Source organism: Danio rerio, chromosome 1 (genome assembly GCF_049306965.1).
Source record: "Danio rerio strain Tuebingen ecotype United States chromosome 1, GRCz12tu, whole genome shotgun sequence".
In the NCBI taxonomy this organism is placed as follows: Eukaryota; Metazoa; Chordata; class Actinopteri; order Cypriniformes; family Danionidae; genus Danio; species Danio rerio.
The window spans coordinates 40,154,402-40,173,463 of record NC_133176.1 but is presented as its reverse complement, the minus strand read 5'-3'; the positions used below and the strand labels follow the sequence as shown (position 1 = coordinate 40,173,463).

General features: G+C 34.6%; 1 protein-coding gene across 1 annotated transcript in view; it reads left to right on the top strand.

Moving 5' to 3' along the window:
* The window catches only part of nr3c2 (nuclear receptor subfamily 3, group C, member 2), a 157,288-nt gene that overhangs the window by 32,036 nt on the left and 106,190 nt on the right, over positions 1-19,062 (top strand).

Here is a 19,062-nt window from a genome sequence, read left to right as displayed (position 1 = left end):
AACAAGATGTCTATGATTCTTTCCCAGTGTTGTGTTGCAGCTGGAAGGTAAAACATATGCTGGATAAGTTGCCGGTTCATTCCGCTGTGGCAATATTGAATGAATGATGTCTATGATTGACATTTTATGTTTGAAAATATAAAAATTGCAGGAATTTCATTGGATGACTTAACATAAAGAAAATAATAGTGTTCTGAAAAATCATTGGAATTATTTTATAGGGAAAAGTTTTATAAAATCTTATATACTACTACTACTACTACTACTACTACTACTAATAATAATAATAATAATAATAAATTCAGTTCCTTTAAATTCTGAATTTTTGTGAAGGTACGACCTGCAAAATATACATATTTTAAGATCAATACATGAAGGCACTGATTTCCTCACTCCAGCATTTTTCAAAATATCTTCTTTTGTTATCAGCTGAAGAAAGAAACTCTTAAATGTTGAAAACCATTTGACAATGATGCAAAGATTAAATTTGGAAAGAACTACCCCTTGTCACACCATAATGAAAAAGAGACAGAACTGCTGAAAGTGTGTGAATGTGCTGAAAGGTAGGAGATGCAAGTGAAAGCAGGAGTGATTTACACGATCATTCATTAACAGCCAATACTGGCACAGATTAAGTCATCCCTAACTAACCTGAGTGGCACTTACTTTCTCTCTATTTATAGAATCAGCAAGACATTTAGCCAGGAAAAGAAGAGTAGCCAGCTATCCTTGCCTTATGTGAGCAAATCAGACCATTCGCATTTCTCTTTAGCAACCATCTGGGCATTTCAGTTCATTAAATCTGCACTAACAAGATTAGATCTAGTGCAAATGCTCAACAGACGGAACGCTAGAGATGAAATGTGCCTATACTGCTGCTCTTCATCCATAGATTATTACTAAAGCTCATTTTTTTTATGCATTGGCTTATCTTTTGTAAATAAATGGAAGGAACATTTGTGTGTGTGTGTGTGCTGTTGCGCATCAGCATTAAAACAGCATTTTGTCGATGTAATATGCTGCACTTCTGTGTGTATCTGTGTTTGTGTGTATCTGTATGTGTGTGTGTATCCATGTAATAATCCCAGGTCACTGAGTACAGCCAGTATATACAAACATTACAAATGCTGAGTCATGCAAAGCTAGAGGTCAAAGTCAATGGATAATAACCCTCACAATCATACAATTCATAAACTATTTAAGGAGAGATAAAATAATTCTTCTGAGAAACATTTAAAAGATATTTGAAGTCTGCAAGTAATCAATCACTTTGGGAACCATTGATTTTCGCTGTACTTCAAAAGGTGATGTCAAGAAAGAATCATTTTTGGTTCCCCAGAAGAACCGTTCAGTTAAAAAGTTGTTTTAACACCAACATTTTTTTTATTCTGAAAGAAAATAATTAATATTAAAACTAAATATTTATTCATTTTCTTTTTGGCTTAGTCCCATTATTAATCTGTGGTCGCTACAGCGGAATGAACCACCAACTTATCCAGCATATGTTTTATGCAGCAGATTCCCATCACTGGGAAACATCCATACACACCCATTCACACACATACACTACAAACAATTTAGCTTACCCAATTTACCTATACCACATGTAGCACCCGAAGGAAACTCACGCAAACACGGGGAGAACATGCAAACTCCACACAGAAATGCCAACTGACCCAGCCGAGGCTTGACCCAGCAACCTTATTGCTGTGAGGCGACAGCACTACCCACTACGCCACCGCGTCACCTTAAAAAAAAAAAAAAAAAAAAAAAAAAAAAAAAAAATATATATATATATATATATATATATATATATATATATATAAAGAACCATTTTTGTTCCAGATTGGAAAGTTAAATATTCCTCATGTAAACATTGCTGCCAATATAGAAGCTTAATTTATTATTTAAAAATATGAAAACAGCTTCAGAAAAACATGCAAATGAAAAAAATACATTTGCGTTATCTCGCAAAACTTTTTTTCCACAAACACTTCCTTATCACTTCATACAAGTCAACCCTACCATTTTTGCCAGGATTCTTCTATATTTTACCATTCTATCCCACTATCATCCTATCATTAAGTATTTTTCCATACTTGTGTATTTTTAATCTTGAAATAATGTTGAAATAAATATAAAAATGTCTGCATTCACTTTCTTTTCATTAAAGCTCTGCATTGATCATCGCCCTTCATATGCAACCTCTGAATCGGCGAATGCATGTATACGGACACGTTACAGTTTATCATACTAAGCGCATCCATATACATTCGCTGACATTTTTTTATTCATTTCAACTTGCTTTCAAGATTACTTTTTTCCCCCCTACCACAACGTCCCTTCCGGGTCTCCGTTGTAATCAGAGCAAGTTTCTCACGTAATATACAGTTGAAGTCAGAATTATTAGCCCCCCTTTGAATTACATTTTCTTTTTTAATTATTTCCCAAATGATGTTTAACAGAGCAGGGAAATTTTCACAGGATGTCTGATAATATTTTTTTTTTTCTGGAGAAAGTTTTATTTGTTTTATTTTGGCTAGAATAAAAGCAGTTTTTAAATTTTTTAAACACCATTTTAAGGTCAAAATTATTAGCCCATTTAAGCTATATATATTTTTTTCGATAGTCTACAGAACAAACCATCATTATACAATAACTTGCTTAATTACCCTAACCTGACTAGTTAACCTAATTAACCTAGTTAAGCCTTTAAATGCCACTTGAGGCTGTATAGAAGTGTCTTGAAAAAAGATCTAGTTGAATATTATTTACTGTCATCATGGCAAAGATAAAATAAATCAGTTATTAGAAATGACTTATTAAAACTATTAAGTTTAGAAATGTGTTGAAAAAAATCTTATCTCTGTTAAACAGAAATTGGGGAAAAAATAAAGAGGGGGGCTAATAATTCAGGGGGGCTAATAATTCTGACCTCAACTGTACCTGCTAAAAGACAGAAATTGATACTTTACAAACTTTATTGTAAACAAATCATATGCACATTTTCATATTAGTTAATAATATTACTGAAATAAATGTAAAAACAAAATAAATATAAATTTAAACACATTTACACAAGTGAATAAATACTCAACGATGGGCAAAAAATCTGTGGATTTCTGTGTGTGCCTACATGACTAAATTACAGTGCACTCAAAAAGCCCTTAATTTGTTGTTTAACATGTTGTAACCGTTTAGACCATTTATACACTCTGCAGCTAAATCTGGCTGAACTGTCACTTATGTCAAAGTGTTTCCTATGACTAAATTACAGCGCATTTAAAAAGCCCTTAATTTGTTGTTTAACATGTTGTAACCTTATGACCATTTACACACACTGCAGCTAAATCTGGTTGTCAGTTCTCCTTTTAGTGCTTAAGCCTGTTCTGTACACACAGCTCTGTAATTTATGGGATTGACAACCGCAGTCAACAGCCAATGAACTGCTGAAAAATGCTAGCAATGAAAAGAAACAAAAACTGAACAGGTATCAGAGTTGTCTCTGTCTGTTGTGCACTGTGTAATAAATCGCAGGGACTGATATATATATCTTGTATCATTAATGTTTACAGATCTTAATACACTCTCAGATATAAAGGCACAAGAGCTGTCACTGGGGTGGTACTGTACCTTTTTAAAAGGTATACTGTACATTTGTAACTAAAGGATCCTTAATAATACCTCAAGGGTAAATACAGTATTAGTACCTAAAAAGTGCAAAAGTGTACCTTTTGAAATATTTAGGTACTAATGTATACCTTTGAGGTACCAATATGAACCCCCAGTTTCTGAAATACTCGGACCAGCCCGTCAGGCACCAACAACCATGACCCTTAAATCACCTTTCTTCCTTATTCTGATGCTCAGTTTAAACTGCAGCAGATTGTCTTGACCATGTCTACATGCCTGAATGCACTGAGTCGCTGCCATGTGACTGGCTGATAAGAAATTTGCATTAAAGAGCAGTTGGGCAACTAAATGGGTGTACCTAATAAAGTGGCCAGTGAGTGTATATACTTTTTGAATAGGTACCACCCCATTGACAGCTCTTGTACCTTTATTTCAGAGAGTGTAGAAAGTTTCAGATGACTTTTTGTCGAGTACACTAAACTCAAACCACAACTTTTTGATCTTAATAATTGTTTGATAATAGTTATGTAACATCTACAAATAAATTCAGTTGTCATTCATTTAGGCTGATTTATACCCGACGCATCGATAAATACACTTAGGTGTTCGTAACGATTATTATGTCATCACGGCATTGTTGGAAGTTCTTGTTGACCTCATTTCTGCTGGCATTGTGCTCTGCATGTTTTTTAAGTTTGCACGTGGCTCTGCATGTCTGGTCAAGCTGAATGTACATGTGCCACATCTTTAGAAGTCTTTTTTTTTATTATTAAAGCTTTGAGGAAAATCAATGGATATATTTTGTGCACAGGTCGACCAAGGCTTTTCAAGTAAATTATATTTGAACACACACTTCTGCACTTCTGTTACTGCAGCGGGGATATAAAATGCAGCCTAAATTTCACACACAACTGTACTACATCTTTAAGCTGCAGGGTATGGGATGGAATCATTTTCACAGCGTAATTCTCACTACTCACTACTTGAGTACTTTTAAAGTGGATACTTTTAACGTCATAGAACAGACTTTTACTCTATTTGCGCTAAATCATTGGCAAGTAATAATACTTTTATTTGATTTTTTTAATCTATACACACAAATAGTTTAAAGTGTGTTTTTGGTGGCTACTGGTTGTCAACATTCTTTAAAATATAGTCACTATGTAAACAAACAAATAGACCAGTCACAATAATCACAAGAATAATTTATATATATATTATCATCACCAATACATAAAAAACAATTCTAACCAAATTCTAGCTATTTGCACAGCCTGTCTATCTCCATTGGAAGTGTGAGTGTCAGTAGGGTTAAAAAAAAAAAAAAAAAAAAAAAAAAAAAAAAACACTTTAGTATTTACTATAAATTATCATAGTATATTTTCATATGGGTGCCTGATGACTGAAAATACTGTATATATGTTACTTTTTTCTTGTTCTTTTTACCTTGGACATTTTTGTTAACATTTCTTGTTATTGTGTATTTGTTTAGAATATCCGTTTTCACATTCTTAGTCCAATACCTAATTATTAAGAATACAATATTATATGTTTTTTGAAAGAGTGTACTTGCATTATGGTGCTATAATAGTTTCAAAATAGTCTTGAAATGACAATGCTGTTTATCTCAATAAATTTTGTTTCTATATATAGGGCTGCTTGATTAATCGAAACGTTAGCGAAATTGACATTCAGAAGCTATAATCGTTCTAATTTTTCCAGGATGATTTTTTTCTATTACTTTCTCTCTGTGTCACGTGACCCCGCTCTGTTAAATACTGTGATTTCTACTTCTGGTCAGATAGGACAATGGACTCATTCTTGAGCTTTAGTTTGCACTACATTGACGATGATTTGAAGCTGTGCCAGAGATGTCTTTAGACGGAATATACAACTTGTCAGTGAACTTTTAGGGCATAAGAAAATTAAATAAATAAATAAAATAATCCCTTATTAATCGTAATCAAGTGAAGATGTTCAATTAATCGAGATATAATTAGATTTTAGGCCAAATTGCCCAGCCCTAGTCATAAACACTCTCAGAAATCTTTTTAAAAGGTACATTTTTGTTCCTAACCAGTCCTTAAAAAGGACATATTAATACAAAAAAGTACAAATCTGTGCCTCTCAGAAAATTAAAGGTACAAAAGTCTACCCTAAAGATATTAATGTCCACCAGTATGGTACAAAAGTGTACCTTTTGAAAAGGATCCACCCCAGTGACAGATTTTGTACCTTTATTTCTTTTTTTGTTTATTGTATCACATGAAATAGATATTGTGATAGGCCTACAAACAAACAAAAAAGACTCCTGAAGGCTTGTGCAGGCTAAATAAATGGTAATTAACTTTTTATTTTTAATTGAACAATATAATTTAATTGAACTATTTATTTAATTTAAATAAATAATTAAATTTAATTTAACCTTCAGTACTGCCTGAAGCACTTTCACGGTGGACAAATGCATTACAAAACTTTCTGAATGCACAGAATATGACAATCCTCCACAATGAGACACAGACAATGAAGGTCTGATTGCTTTAGTCTACTTGCAGTGGCTTACATGCCTTGAGAGAAACACACCATGCACAACACACACAATAAAAAAAAAAACGCCACCATTCTAGCAGATCTGCAAAGCCCACACAAATAGCTCCACAAATCTCCAGTGGGGCTGATTGTTATTTAATGTATGAAAATACAAATCTCAAATATCTTGAGACTCCTTTCAGTGCACTTAATTGGATTGAGGGAGGCCCACTCGTTGGCCTACATACATATTGTATTGTGCTTAGAACGGTTAATGCGAATGACACTGATCTGATGAGTGACATTTAAGCTCTCAAATCTGATGGGCTGTTGTAAAGGGCTTTGAGAAAAGATGGAGGGTGGGCTACAGCCGCAGAATGATGCTGCAGCACTTTGTCAGAGCGCTCGTTGATGTGTCAATTGTGTTGTTTTTATCTCCATCTGTTAAGCGCCTCGACTTTTTCCTTCCTTGCTTGCGCTTTTTTCTTCCTTTTTTTTTTTTTAACTGGTTCTCCAACAACTTTTGGAAGGAAACTTTCTCCAGCCTCGATCTTTATTTATTTATTTTTTGTCTCAGAAGGTATGCTAGGCAGAGGCAATATTTATTCTCTTGACCTAAAAAAAAATCCACCTGACTGGAGTTTTTGGAAGAAACTGCTCTCCTTTGGCCTTCAATGAGAAATATTTAATTTCCTTTCACTCCAAGCATGAATCAAAGTTAAAAAAAAAAAAAAAAAGGGGGGGGGGGGGGGGGGGTCATATGAAGACTGGCAGCCGAGTATATTGGATACCTATCACATGAAAAGGCTTGCCGTGTTTGTCTAGATTATCGTGTTTGAGGAGATTAGGAATAGATTAGATGCAGGACTGAAATGACTATGAAATGAGATTATAATCTGTTATCAAGGGTATGAGCAAACTAATTAGCCAGCAAGGAGGAACACAACGGAGTGGAATTAATCCTGAGCCTGGAAGCCGTTTTACTTGCACATACATTTCCTTATTTATTTTTTTTTTTTCAGAAAAACCAATGAGTGCTCCCATGATAATTCACCATTTACATGTCCGGTTTCATTAAATTATTTTTGAAACTACACTCTACAAGAAAGAAGCATTAGCAATGTGAGACAGTTTAAAAATAGGCTTAGATCAGGGTCAGCAATGAACTTATCCCACCAAGAGGCAATATTTGTCCCCTAGAATCATTGTCAAATTGAAATTTACTGTACATTAATGAGTGCAATTTTGTGCCAGATATTTAGATCTACCCAGATACTTCAATCAATCAGAAAGCTAAAAATTATAACTATGGCCAGACAGAATCTGCGGACATTTTTTGGTATTTCTGCTGATAATTTTGTAAAAAATCAGCAAATTCATGTGGAATGATTTTAGTATTATAACTAAAAACTTAACTTATGAAATAGAAAAATAATACTTGACTTTTGTTTAAAAAGTTTTGTTTACAATGCAAATCCAATTAGATCCACTTATTTGGTAAACAAAGCAAGTCTCTCATATAATAAATCTACTAAAAAACTATTACTTTAGAAACAATATTGTACATAAATCATATCAACATTTTAATATTACTATTATTATATTATAATTATATTAGTGAAATTAATTTAAATAAATATAATAATTGAATAAAAATAAATTTACACACTTTTACACACAAGTAACTAAATAGACTGAATAATGGACTCAAAATCTGCGGAAATCTTAATACTTTTATTTAAGAAATAAATATTTTTAATTGGACTAGAAACGAGACAAAGCAAAGTATTAAAAGCATATTTTGCATAAACAGCGCTATCAAATTCAAATAGAGCTATTCAAACCATCTTGTGAAACTATATTCATATCGGCAGTGCTTAATTTGTGAATTGCAAGGTCCCGGAACAGATCGAGGTAACGGATCTGACATGTTACCCGAGGATGGTTGGTGTTGCGCACGAAAGTGAAGAAGGTTGGGGAGTCGCAGAAGAAGGTGAAAATTAACAGCAGACAGGGAAGGAGGGCGGTTGAGAAGAGGATTGATAAAATGAGGTGCCGGATCAAATTTCAGAGGTGGCGGATCCGGTGTGTTCCGGCACAAATTAAACCCTGCATATTGCAATATTTATCGGCGAAAAATAAAATATTGCAATATCAGATTTGTCCAATATCTTGCAGCCCTACTACTTACACAATAACTGTGGACAAGAAAACAAAATAAACATATAAAGTAGTGACTGCAGGTTTAGTAAAAGCACTGATAAAGCACTAAAAAGTTTTTACTTTTAACATTTCTAACTTTTTCCTAAATTTTATTCTCATATAGGACAAAATTTGTTGTGCTTGGAGGAAAAAACATTTTTCTTTAGATGTTATTATTATTAATTATGTGTATACGTCTGTTCAAACACGCACCCAAACCCCAGACTTTCATTCCACTTCAAATCGTATGTACAGAATCCGTTTGGGACACATCGTCTATTTATCACTATGGAGCATGTCAGCTGACAAACACACACCGGTATATGACTTTTTTGAGGATTGCTTAGCCTTGGTACCTGTAATAAAGAGGAGTGGAATCGCGCCATTTTAAAGTGTTGTCATGCCTAAATAAAACGAAACCCCAGGACAGATTCACATTTAAGAGCAAGGGGTTTCCCCTGGTGGTTCAGCGGTATGGGTTGCGTATATTGTTGCCACACTCCATAGAAAGATTGAAAATACAGGAAAAATTTGGGAAAAATGGAAGGGTTGAAAGGTATGTTCCTGTAAATATATACTCAATTACAGTACCTTAGGAATTTCTAATTAGCTACTTTACACAAGTTACTAGTTATGAAGAAGCACGTTTGTTTTGCTTGTAATAATTGTCGGTAGATTTTGTTTTGTAAAAATTTGAGGTTACACAAATACTCAGGCACTCCACAGTGATCTTGTCTTCCATCTTATTCGGTTTGTTTGCAGATTAGCATGTAAACCAATTACAGAGCTGATACTTTCTTTAGTTGGCTCTTGTGAGCACCTTTATATCAGAGGTGGGACCAAGTCATTGTTTGGCAAGTCACAAGTAAGTCTCAATTCATTGCCCTCAAGTCCCGAGTCAAGTCCCGAGTCAAGACAGGCAAGTCCCGAGTCAAGTCCCAAGTCAAAGGCAACAAGTCTCAAGTCAAGTCCAAAGTCCTATAGTTTGATTTTCGAGTCTTTTCGAGTCTTTTTAACAGAACAATGAACTGTAAACAGATTATGTATGGTTGTAAGATCTGTATTTATTAAACAAACCTTTTTTAATGAAAGAACATTGCTCAGATATATAAAAACACAAATGTAATTTTCTGAAAAAGTGCTAAACAGTGCTGCATCTTGTCTACACAGCACATTGCACAAGAACGAGTTCCACTACAATAGAGTCCATTTTGCCTCACATCACACAGAAATTGCAGGTCTACTGCTGTCTAGTTCATTAAGTTTAGTTGTGCTATGTTATGTCTTCTGTGATCAACTTGTGATTAACTAAAACTACATAAACGACCTCAATGAGGCAGCAGTAGACCAACAACTCCTGTATGCTGCAAAGTAAAATTGAGTGAACTTGGTATTTTGTCAATTGAATCTCGTGTGTGCTGAAGAGATGAAGATGCAAATCTGTCTAGCAGCAATGTAAAATTGTGGCACATATTCTAAATGAAGTCGGCTACTTTATACAAACATTAACGTTGTTTTTCTCACATAACAATGAAGAACTTTGCTCTCTACCTTGTGTGACGCTTGTGCACCGATTTCCTCTGTGGACAAAACTGCTTGCGAGCTCTGAAATATACGCTGCTCACGCGCAAATTTTCTCGCTCTCAAATATGCACTGCTCACGCACACATTTTCCTGCGTGCTCTCAGAGATTATATACAGATTTTGAGTCTTGTGTTTCCTCTTCCTTTCGTGCTTTTTTATATGATTTATATTGAGGGACTATTTATTAACAAAAACCAAAATACTAAAATAGACTTACATATTAAATTTTTTATCTAATAAACCATAACATTTTGGCTGTATGTTTTATGATGAGATATTTCCAGTTTCAAACACTTAAAGACACAGAGAATAGATGTTGGATGTAAAGAATGTATTTTGTTTTACAAACATTTATTAATCATCCGAAAGGTGTACCATACTAATCAAATAAAAAAACATTTAAACAAAAATATAACTAACGCAAGCAGAAATGTAACTGTGATAAAAATAAGGAAAAACTTCATAAGGTATATAGCCTACTGTACTATTCACTCTTTAAATAAATCTCACTATCAATCCCATTTTATCATGGCAACTAAAATAAAATGAACACGTCTCTGCTGTCTTCCACATTATTGATGAGATTGGGGAGGACATTTTCCATGTCATCCTCTTCATTTTGAGGAAAAGCTGTTCCACAGGGCCCCTGAACACATCTATTGGCATGGACAGGGTTTTGAACAGTACTATAGTAAAGTACTTTAATTAATTTGTTGGGGTCATATTATAGTTGCTTTGGTAACACAAGTGTAATATAAACAAATTACCCAGTGCTGTAGTTTTTTACAATATAGGGTATATTATACTACAATTCACCACACTTTACTGTAGAAAAACTACACTCTGTATTTTATTTTATCAGTTCACTATTCTTAATACTAAAGTATGCTGAAGCATTCATTAACAACTTGTAAATAATACTAGGCTTAAACATAGGCAGTATACCTAATTCTCAAAAACACTAGCATTTATTATAGAATTTACCTTAACCTCATAGTTTTTAATGTATTGTTACTAAATAGTGTAGCAATATATAAACCATATCAACATTCTGGAATAATCAATTTACCAGGAGGATCTCTGGAGAGCAAAAGCAGGAAAGGTTTGAGGCGCCAGTGTGGACAAAAGTCAAGCAAACGCAGTGAGACTGAATACGTGCACGAGAGACCAGCCAATCAGATTGAAGTACCTGCCCACTGGTGAAAGTAATGTCAGAGCCAATCAGATTTTTCTTTCTTTTCATAAAGAACGGGGTTCAAATCCCACTTAGGCACTTGTAAACTATCATTTTAGACCATTTTGTCAAAAATCCCTACTGAAAAAAACAGCTTGAACCAGCCTAGGCTGGTTTTAGCTGGTCGACCAGGCTGGTTTTAGAGGGGTTTTGGTCATTTCCAGGCTGGTTTCCAGCCATTTTCAGCCTAGTCTTATCTGGGCAGGCTGGGAGATGACCAGCTAAAACCAGCTTGACCAGCCTAGCCAGGCTGGGAGCCCAGCCAAAACCAGCTATGTCCAGCTTAAACCAGGCTGGTCAAGCTGGTTTTAGCTGGATTTTGCTGGTCAATTCAATTCAATTCAGCTTTATTTGTATAGCGCTTTTACAATGTAGATTGTGTCAAAGCAGCTTCACATAAATGGTCATAGTAACTGGAACAGTGTGGTTCAGTAACTGGAACAGTGTGGTTCAGGTTTTAGTGTTTAAGTTCAGTTCAGTTCAGTTTAGCTCAGTTCAGTTTCCAGCCTGACCAGCTAAGACCAGGCTGGAAATGGCTGGAAACCAGCCTAGAAATTACCAAAACCCCTCTAAAACCAGCCTGGTCGACCAGCTAAAGCCAGCTTACCAGCCTAGGCTGGTTTAAGCTGGATTTTTCTGCAGGGATATTGTAATGTTTAACAATTTATTAGAGCCACAAATTATCTAAAACTTGTTTTCATGTTTGAATAGGCAATAAATGTGCTAAATAAATTAAAATAGATATACCCACAGTGAAACAGTTATATAAATTTAAATATTAGTTTAAATACATTCATAGTGGTTTTAAATATATTTTAATATGTAAATATGTACTGAATAAAACAAGTCTTCGTTTTTAGTTTATTTAAAAACAATTACAAATGGAGTAATTCAACTCACAATTAAATGATCTCATTGAGTGATGGAATAATAAAGGTAAAACTTTAATTGAATGATCAGTCAAGTGTTTTCCAATGAAATCTGTTAAAATAAGAGTCCTACAAAACAGGAACAAAGACACTCATGAAACGAAATGTGATTGTCAATTGTATTTTTTATTAGATGGTTGGTTTTAAGTACCTTAAAAATAGTAGATAATCTTTAAATATACAGGGAGAAATACAGAAAAACAAACAAACAGAAATTCAACAATATAGATGCATTACATTACAATCTCACAATAAAAATTTAATTAAAAACCATATAGAGGAATAAAATATTGCTAAGAGGCATAACATCAACAATAATACAAATACTTTTAAGGTTTTAAATACTAAATAAAATTAATAGTATCAATCCAAAATATGAAAAAGGTAACACTTTACAATAAGGTTGTATTAATTAATTAAGTTTATCTATGTACTAATGTGAACAAACAATGCAGTGAAGTACAGTTACAAATCATTACAGTATTCATTAATTAATGGAAATAAAATTATTGGTTAACCTTTGTTAAATCACAGTGCATTAACATTAATCTTAACAAGCATACCTTTAAATTGTAATTATGCAATAGTAAATGTTAAACTATAATTAATAAAGGTTTAAAAGTATAGTTCATTATTAGTTCATGTTAGTACATAGATTAACTAAAGAAACCTTATTGCAAAATGTTACCAAAAAATAACAAAACACTTTTTTCACAGTTTTAAGAGCTTTAAAAATAAATTATATATATATCTAGTTATTATGGCATGTAATTATTATTACTACTAATTAAATAGTTAGAAAATACTGTCAGAGGATGGGCAAAACACAAAAATAAAACATATTATGCGCATTGACACAAACGACCAAGTGCAAAAACATAAATTACAGCCATGTTCATTCATAATTATGTGAAATAAATGACGAGAGGGTACGTTTGGTTAAAAAAACTGAAGTTCATTGACTTATGCACAACAGTAAAACAATGCTTTTGCACAACAGTAACACATTGCGAGTAGTTAAGTATCTTACCTTTGACAGATGTTGTCCGCTGAATAAAACAAAAGGAGCAGATCGCGGATGTGTTTATTTCACTCTCCGAGTCAGAATGAAAATGGCATCTTCAAATTTCCCGCTGGTACAAAAACACGGAAGTGCGCCACAAAGCGCTAGTGGTCGAAAGTATGCGCGCATGCTTTCTGTCACACACACACACACAGAGATGCTCCGTGTCAACATACTTTTTATCTTTGGGCTTTTTATAGAAAGTAGCAAGTCTTTACAAGTCAATAGGCGCAAGTCCAAGTGAAAGTCCGAGTCATTTATGTTCAAGTCCAAGTCGAGTTGCAAGTCTTTTCATATTTTGTCAAGTCGAGTCTGAAGTCATCAAATTCATGACTCGAGTCTGACTCGAGTCCAAGTCACATGACTCGAGTCCACACCTCTGCCTTTATATAGCAAAGGGAAAGTAGTCAAAGAGAAGGGCAGTGAAGGAGAGAGAAATGGAAACATGGGGAACAGAGGGTTTGTTTGGTTAGCTTTTGCAGACGTCCTTTTCTATGATACTAACACCAAGCGATTTTGTGTTTAATAGATGTCTAATAGATGTCTAAACATGTCAGCTTAGCTAAAACAAAGCTAAATTTGTGCTGTCAGTGAAAATCCAGTTGACGTCTAAAAATAGCCCAAAACTTGATTAGTCATCAATTACAAAGTTTTGTACACGCGTAGTCGTTTATTTCTGTGTATTTTTTCACTGGTCTAGTTTTTTGCTATTATTAGATGTATGTAAGGTTTTTACTGCCAAAACGTCTATTTTTACATGTCTATTAGATGTCTGTTAGACTTATTTTAAACAAAAAAAGTTTGTTGGTCTGCTGTACTTCTATAATGGGCATTCTAGGACATGTTCTTGTGTATTTTGAGAGGGAACTCTTAGTCAGATGGAATATTGTCAGTTATACGCCATGCAAACAGAAACTCTTCAAATCTGCAGTATAAATCATGTAAATGGCTGATTTAGCCTTTATAACTCCAAAAATAACTAAAGATTAGCAGTCTGAATGAATGATAAACATATTAATAGTACAGCAGTGAGTTTAGTATAAGGAAAGTGATTAATGCAGAAATAAATTCAGCAACTTAAAAAAAACAAAACATGTACATGTACTAGTTTCAGTGTTAATTTCGTTGACGAAAAATGTTCGTCATAATTTTCATGACAATCAAGCTTCTACCGATGAAAAGAGACTAGAGAAAAACTAAATAAAAATTAAGTGATGATGATGATGACAACTATAATAAAACTTACTGCCATTTTCATTGACTAAAAAAAACTAGGCGAGAATTTGATTGAGGGACGTTTTTTGGAAAATATCCAATCAGATTTAGATTGTGCTTTTGCTTAACTGAAACGGTATAGCCTCTCGCTAACCTTTTCCAGCTAAGAATTGACTTCTTTAGATTGTACATTACATGTCATTACATCGGTAATTCCTGCTTTCCCACTGCTGTTGCAATTTCTAGCCAAGAATCATTGTCATCTGATAATCCCTATGATCACACATGGATGGATTATAAAGGTGTACCTGTTTCAGACAATATCTCTTCAAAGTGATTCATATTCAACTCAAATTAAGTGCGGTGCCGCGTGAACTGTTCACTCGAGTCTCAAATAATTGTGAGCTTCACCAGCGGAAAGCATGTTGCGCGGACCCAAGGCGAACCTCCGCAAACACATCAATGACATCACATTCAAGCGAACCTCTCATCTGTATCTTTAATCTTCACCAGCACGTTTTAAAAAGTAATTCCGTCATTCCAAAAGTTTATAATATTCCAAAAGGCGATGATAAACATGGGAGTTTGTTCATGGTTTAGGTTAGTGAAAGAATCATTTGCTCTTTTGTTTTTCCGGCTTTTCCTTTGTTTTTTCACGCTTCACTGTCGCGTTTGTCCATTTCTGAAAGGATCGGATGTCAAAAGCACTTCAATAATCACACGCACGTTATTATCATCAGCTCAAGAAGTTTGTTATTTCAAATATGGATGTGCACATGAACGATCACGAGCTCCCTGTCGAAAGTGAAACCGCTCGCACTTTTTGACGGCCTCGTAAAACAAAAACAGAACACGGCAGATTTTGTTCTTCTTGGCTTTGTGGATATACATCAAAACAACAACAAAGTCGTATATTATATGCATATACTCTACTTTACGATGTAATGTCTCATGTGTGTATTTAAAAGTGGTGCTTCCTTAGTTTTCATTCTCCTGGTTGTGTATGCACTAGTGACATTTCTCTGTAAACCAACAGCGTTCAGCCACGTGTCTAGCTCCACCTTTTGGTTCCCTTTTGCCATGCTAGGTACCCTTTGCAAAGAGTCCCAAAACATGGTATGGTACGGTTCGCTTTTAGTTACCTTATGACAGTGGAAATGACCATAAAAGCATACCAAACCAAACTGTACCATGCCGAACTGTACCACTTGTTGGAAACGGGCCATTATTCATGACGTCATTCATTGATGCCATTGTTTCTTGCATCTGTAGAAGACTTCAGAAAACTAAAACTAAAATAGAATTTAAATCTAAAACTAAATTAATATTTGCTGTCAAAATGAACACTAGTTTTACTAAAGACCTAGACCCTGTCAAAGGCCTTAGGTTTAAAAGGCACAACAAAGGTCAAATCAGATACAGATTAAGCAAAACATCAAAGCTGAAGAGAGTCAAAAGTGGAGCAAATAACTGGAACATGTTTTGGAAGAAGGGATGTAGTTGCTCAACAAAAAACTTTATTGGCACTTTAATGGAAAGAAATCAATAGAGTATAGGACTGAAAATAGCGCAGCCCATGACTTGTCATCCAGAGTTCCAGCTTTAGATTCAGCTGAACCTCATTTAGACGAAATAAAATATGATGCTGTCTGTGCACACATATATATTTCAACCCATTTGCTGTATTTTGAATGGGCGTGCATGCTCACCAACATAATCATATCCATAAACTCATTCAGGTCAGGGTAAATGACAGCACATCAGTGTTTCTAAATGCCAATAAAGAAGAAATGTCAATTAGTGTCACATACAGCTCAATTATATATCCGTTTGACCGAGACTGAAAGGCTGGCTTTCCATCTTTTATCTTCATTCTGTCTAGCCGGTTGGTTATTCATTTACAGCAAATGGTACTGCAGTAGATTCTGCAGCCTGGCTTTAAGGCTGCCCACTTTTAGAGAGCACCCACAAATCTAGTACCAGGTCTAGCCTTCGAGCTGCTGTCGCATATGCTGCACACGTTCTGGCGAGACATCCCTTAGTTAGCCTAATACCAAGATTAAAATCTGACTTGTGGGTTTTGACTTGGGTTTTAATGCAAAAGCTTGTCTGGAGGTGCTAAATGGAAAGTATTCCCATCAGATCCCTAGAGATCGGCAATGGGAGTTGTGCTCCAAGGGGCAGCTTCACCTCCTTGAGGCCAGTCATTACCAATGTGTGCTTTGGCAGGAAACCTCAGAGAGGAACTGGCAGCTTTTCTTTAAGAAATATGCTCAGATAGGTTTTCCCTTAAAAGTCTGTGGGCGAGGGGCAACTCCCATGAGGCTAAATACACTAAAGATGAGTCCACAGACTGGCTGATGCAGCGTCACACTAAGAGTTTGAAATTACATGTTCACTCATTGGAAAATGTGGATGATAAAATGCTCAGGTTTATGAGCCATTTACAATTTAAACACACATATATATATATATATATATATATATATATATATATATATATATATATATATATATATATATATATATATATATATATATATATATACTGTATATATATATACAGTTCTGCCTGGTTCTCGAATCCGAATGGCTGATAGCTGTGTGATATTCTGTTATAACAGACTTGTGCAGCTGTTGGACAACATAATGTACTTTTGAGGCTTTTTTAGGTTTCAATGTAGTTGTTTAGATTGCAACCATGCAGTTTATTCATAAGAATAGTGCCTATTTTAAATAGAAAAAAAAAGAAAAAAAATAGAAATAGAAAAAAAACTCAGTGTAATTTCAAACTACAGCTGATCAAATCATTATAAAACAGGTTAGTGACATTCTACATCGATCTCTTTTGTATAATGTAGTGCTGTATTTAAACCATAGTGTGGTAGTGTTTCTAGTAGTGTTTGCTTTGCTTTGGCTTTTTCAGGGTTAATTATTGTGATATCTCGATTGCAACAGAGAAATACAGAGAAATGCCTCTAGACTGATGACATTTCATGCTGTTCAGCCTTATAATCTTAAAATGTCAGCAAAATCACCTGTTTTGTCATCCATTTAAATATTAAGCAAGATAATAATTAAAATACTAGATCTAAAGTGACGTAGGTGAAGTAGCAACGGTTTCTGCCGTTCTAACATCAGCTGCAGATGTGAATAAATGGTGGAAGAAAGTAGTTCCTCCTACAAAAGGATTTTGATTTTCTTTTATATACATGATAATGCTGTCAAACTGTTGTATAAACACAATATCACACTCGTAGCAGTGCGATAAGGCTAGATAACGTCACAGGTGGGACACTAAGGCACCAACGTATTGCCTCCCTCCAGTGCCGATATACAGTACAGCCATATCACACTGCAACTCATGTGATAGCGATTATATATTTATATAAATGATTAATCTAAATTATTGAATCACTTTCAGATGTACAATTGTCAGTTAACGTTTGTGCATTCAAAATTCTCTGAGATATCATTTATTATTGTGTTTATTTCACTATAGGCTAAAACATTGTACATTGTGCATCTTTTAGCAAAACATATTTTAGTCTTTTTCTGCTTTAAATGAAGTTTTGTATGAAGAGTTACAATAATAGATCACTCTTTATTTTACAATATGCTGCTTTTCCACCAAATTTAAATTTCATTGACGTCATTTTAATCATTCTCAAAGTGAACTTGAGCTTGTTAATTTAACTGTTCTGGGATATTATCTTGAACAGAATGTGATGCGTTGAGTGTTTGATACCTGTTACGCTGCACTTCTTCTCCAATGCATGATCCACTTAAGCCCTTTAAGGCAGAACTTCACAATTTGTAAAGTTCTAGTGAAATCAAAATCGACAAAATGTACTTGTTAGCTTACTTCCCTCCTCTTGGGGTTAACAAACAATCCATTAAAACATTTTTAAAAGTTTGCCTTGGTAGTATTTAATCAAATTCTTATCTAATAGCATTCCTTCTGTGATGGGCAGAATAATGTATATAGCCTACAAGGGGCTTCTCTCTTTATGCTTTGTTTTGCTCATGTTTATCATGAAAAAACCCTGTTTTACCTTGGGAGGGGAGTTCACTCCACCGATTTTAAAAAGGCTAGGAAAAGGGTTGTTTTCAGTTGTGTTGATGTAGAAGAGTCAATTATGCAACGAGAGAATGGATTGTATAAAAAGAGGAGTTTCATTACGAATGTAAACACAAGTAATTTGCACTCTGGTGATCCAACTACACTCTAAGATGGAGAGTGATGCTGAGATACAACAGATACAGTGGTTCATAAACTAGTTCTCCACATAAAAAATTTTCATATCACACATTGGTTATATGGAAAATTGTGCATGTTTACTGCCATAAATATTACACACAACAGTAAAACTAATTAAAAGTATCAACAACTAGAACACGCACAGATTTTTGTGACTCTCTCAGAATGATGTACGCATATTCAGCAATGTGTAACAAATTTCAACATAAAAATCGACTCAAAAAATGTGTTTGGAGGTTTCATGACCCTATATGGCTCACTTTTGCCACCCACTAAAGCTAAGCAGCCCCCAGTCAGTACCTGTATGGGAGACCACATGGGAAAGGTACAGTAGGTTGCAGCTGGAAGGGGTGTTAGTAAGACCAGCAGGGGATGCTCAAACTGCAGTCTGTGTGGGTCCTAATGCTTTAGT